This window comes from Mirounga leonina, unplaced genomic scaffold (genome assembly GCF_011800145.1).
Source record: "Mirounga leonina isolate KUSES-001 unplaced genomic scaffold, KU_Mleo_1.0 Mir_171, whole genome shotgun sequence".
Lineage (NCBI taxonomy): Eukaryota > Metazoa > Chordata > Mammalia > Carnivora > Phocidae > Mirounga > Mirounga leonina.
In genome coordinates, this window is record NW_023270436.1 from 5,369,729 (window position 1) to 5,373,940 (window position 4,212).

Sequence of the window (4,212 nt, forward strand, 5' to 3'; positions counted from 1 at the left end):
AGAAGAACCAGAGCACCGAGTCGGTGGGGGTGGGGCGTAGAGACTCCCCTGACTTCTGTCTTCACTGGGCACCCAGGGAAAAAAATGCAAGGTTACAAATGGATTGCTGGCCGTGCTCTATTAGTTCTCTCTAATTCCTTTCTCAGTAATAAAGGGAAAGGTTATTAGCACAAGGTGGCTGGTAATAAGCTAATTATGGTGCTGGCAGATCAGGGGTGTGAGGAGGCCGAGGCGATGCCCCGGGTCTCGTCTGAACGAGCGGTTCTGAATGATTACGGATGCGACAAAGCTGTCCCCAGCTTGCTGTGTTATTCACTTGGCCAATCTGCCCGGGCACAAATACCCAGGAGGATACCTTTGAGCTGCTGGGCCCTGCCCACCTTCTTCCATCCCAAGGTGTGCGGCAGAAACACAGGGGTCTATGGAAAATGCAGACCCCGGAAGATAGCCAACACCGAGTGTTCTCTCTGCTTCCCTTGACTCGGTAGCCTTGTCAGCGAGGCGGGGAGCTTGCTTTCTCTCTGCCGTCGGACAGGCCCTTGGCTGGCCTCGCCGCGGGTCCTCATCTGAATGCCTCTCTGGGGCTGTGTGGGAGGAATGGGGAAATTTGGGACAGCGGCTGCCCAGGCCAGGGTGTGCGGCAGGGGAATGAAGGGCCGAGGTTGTGGGTTTAGGTCCCACCAAGGCCTGGGAGCTATGCTCTTGCTTCCAGGCCAGCAGGGGGAGGACAGAAGGCCTAAGTGACTCATGGCAGTGTGTCCCCGACACAAAAGCTGGGAGGCTGTCCAGACCACAGTGACCGACTCATCCTGGTTTGTCTGGGACTTTCTGGGTTTTAGTACTAAAGGTCCCCCGTCCTGGGAAACCCCTCCAGCCCGGGGAAACTGGGACCATTGTTCACTCTGTTCCAGAGCCACAAGCAAGGGAGTTGCCTGGAGGTAAGGGGCACGACATACGGGCTGGATCCGGCTGCCACTGGCTGTGCTATGCCCCCATCTGCTTCCTGGAAAGTGGAATAAGTTCTCTCAGAGAATGCTGGGGGAGGGCGATAGAAGGAAGCAGAGAAGCTTACGGGCCAGGAATAGAGTGAGGTCTCAAACATATCACTGATTTTTGTTGGTGGTGGGGAAATGATTGTGTTCTCATCGCTGATGAGGGGTGGCCGAGATGAAGGCCTTTTACAGCCTGAAATTAGTGGGGACAGGGCCGCCCTTGACCTCAAGGAAGAAAATTAAGAAAATCAGAGGAACGTCCACCCAGGGGTGTGTATTCCAATGTTATGGGAAGTGAGAAGCCAGTAGGGGCCTGGCTGGTGAGTCAGGGTCCACCGGGACGTGGATTAGTCTGCAGCTCGGAGAAGATCACTGATTCAATGTAAAACTGATAAGGGATAAGCTCCAGCTATAGATTGTTCAGCGAATGTTCAGGAGGCCCAAAAAAGTGGATAGTAGGCTACGTTCATGTGACAAAGAAGGCTATCATTAGTCATCAGGGACACGAAAATCAAAACCACAATGAGACGCCACTTCACATCCATTAGGATGGCTATAAGAAAAACAGAAAAACAGGGTGACCCAGTTCCGTTCTTTGCTGCTGTGGTCTCTGGGCCGCCGGGGTCAGTGAAGGATCTCAAGATGGCTGCGTGAAAACTTGCTCTAAAATCCACTGACTGGGTAGCTTTTGGGGAGATCATACCCTGAAACCAAAAGGCCATTGCTAACTCCCTGAAATCCTGGAATGAGACCCTTACTTCCAGGTTGGCTACTCTCCCTGAGAAACCACCTGCTATCGACTGGGCTTACTACAAGGCCAATGTGGCGAAGGCTGGTTTGGTAGATGACTTTGAGAAGAAGTTTAATGCCCTGAAGGTTCCTGTGCCAGAGGATAAATATACCGTTCAGGTGGATGCTGAAGAAAAAGAAGATGTGAAAAGTTGTGCTGAGTTTTTGTCTCTCTCAAAGGCCAGGATTGAGGAATATGAAAAAGAGCTGGAGAAGATGCAGAACATAATTCCATTTGATCAGATGACCATTGAGGACCTGAATGAAGTCTTTCCAGAAACCAAATTAGACAAGAAGAAGTATCCCTATTGGCCTCACAAGCCAAATGAGAATTTATAAACTTGAGTTGGGGAGAAAGCTCTGGCCCTCGTATTGTAAATGCTGGACATTAAAAATAATGATACGGTAAAAAAAAAAAAAAAAAAGAAAAACAGAAAAACAAGTGTTGGCAAGGATGGGGAGAAATTGGGACCCTCATGCACCGTCGGTCGGAATATGAAATAGTGCAACCTCTGTGGAAAACAGTACGGCAGTTCAAGACGTTAAACGCGTTTGACTCAGCAATTCTACTCCCGGGTGTACCCCTGAATCATTGAAAACAGCGACTCGAATAAATCCCTGCACGTGAATGTCCACAGCAGCGCTGTTCACTATGGCCAAAACGTAGCAACAGCCCAAGTGTCCATCAACAGCTGAGTGGATCAACAGCATGTGGTCTCTCCATTCAATGGAATATGTTTCAGCCATAAAAAGGAATGGAGTATTCATATCTGCTACAACCTGTATGAACTTGAATGCATTATGCTAGGTGGAAGAAGCCAGACACAAAAAGCCACATGCTGGATGATTCCATTTTATAGGAAACGTCCAGAATAGGTAAATCCATGGAGCTGGGGGGAGGAATGAGGAGTAATTAATAAAAGGGTGTGAGTTTCCTTCTGGAGTGATAAGAATGTTCTGGAACTAGATAGGGATGTTTGCAAATGTACTCAAAGTCACTAATGGTAAATTTTATAGTTATGCATCTTTTACCACACATACCAAAAAAAAAAAAAAAAAAAAATGGCAGGGGGTGGGGTGGGGTGCCTGGCCGGCTCAGTCAGTGGAGCATGGGACTCTTGATCTCAGGGCTGTGAGTTCAAGCTCCACACTGAGTGTAGAGATTACTAAAAATAAAAAAGGCAGGGGAGGATATATATCAACACACACATGTATACACATATGTCCTGGCGTCTGCACAAAATATGTCTGGGAGGAAACGCTGATGGGCATGGTTGTTCCTGAGGATGGGAATCAGGGGGATGGGGGATCAGGGAGGGGGCGTCTTTCTAATTGCATATCCTTTGGGTCTGTTGGAACTTATTTCATCATATGCATGTGTTACTTTAAAAAAAAGTAATAAGGTCTCCAGGTGAATTTTATAAGAAAAAGAACGTACGAAATTCAGAGGGAAAAATGAGATGTCAGAGACAGACTCCCCGTGGGAGGAGATGGGGTCATGTGGTCATACAACAGGAAGAACACTGAATCACTCATCTTTGATGCAACTCCTCCTTCACCACTGAGGACAAATGTTCTTTCAAATCCCACGGGAGGAAGAGATGTTCTGAAGAGAGAATTGAATTCACGGCTCTTCAGGAGACAGTAAGGAGGGACCCAGAAGAAACCGCTGGGTAGAAAGTGGAGCCTGAAGATGGGCGAGGACTCCCATTTTCTAAAAGGGAAGATAATATGGATTCTGGAAAGCCCAGATGGGATATGTCTGACAGCAAGAGCTCTTCGCGGAATTCTGGAACAGAGCTTTACACAGATGGCTTGTGCCTGTTTAGAAGAAAATATGATAATCATGAGAAGCTATAACACAGGTTCCCTAAGCTACCTTGTGCCGACTAATGTCAATTTCCTGTTTTCATGGGGAGACCGCCCTGGTAGAGCAGATGGCCACTTAGGACCCTGCCCTCCTAAAGGATCTGTAGAATAGTGGTTTCACTATCTTTATGGTAGGAATTATTATCAATTTATTGAATATCTGTCTTGTATTTTCTGCATCTGCTTTATCTGGCAATACTGTTCCTATCCCACATGTTTTTAGGTCATTTCCCTGAATAATTGTCAATTTGTAAGCTACTCAGACTTATTTTAATAATCCATATTAATCAAGAATCTTTTGGTTGCAAGGGAAAGAAATCCAGTTCAAGTAGTCATAAGCAGAAATGTCTGGAGGTGTACCTCGGTTTCAGGTATGGCTGGATCCAGGTGTTGAAATGATATCATAGGGCTTCTGAATCCTGCCTTGTGTTGGATCTGCTTTCCCTTGTATTTGGTTTCATTCTACGATTGGATTTCCTCAGGTGGAGTTCAGACGGTGCCAATAGCTGTTGGATTACCTCTTATCACCTTGGCAACCTGAGCAGCCCCAGTATCTAGGCCA

At 47.2% G+C, this 4,212-nt stretch overlaps 1 pseudogene; it reads left to right on the plus strand.

The window, feature by feature from the left end:
• Window positions 1-1,634: 1,634 nt before the first annotated feature.
• On the plus strand, window positions 1,635-2,206 carry LOC118018392 (annotated as a pseudogene).
• The last annotated feature ends 2,006 nt before the right edge of the window (window positions 2,207-4,212 follow it).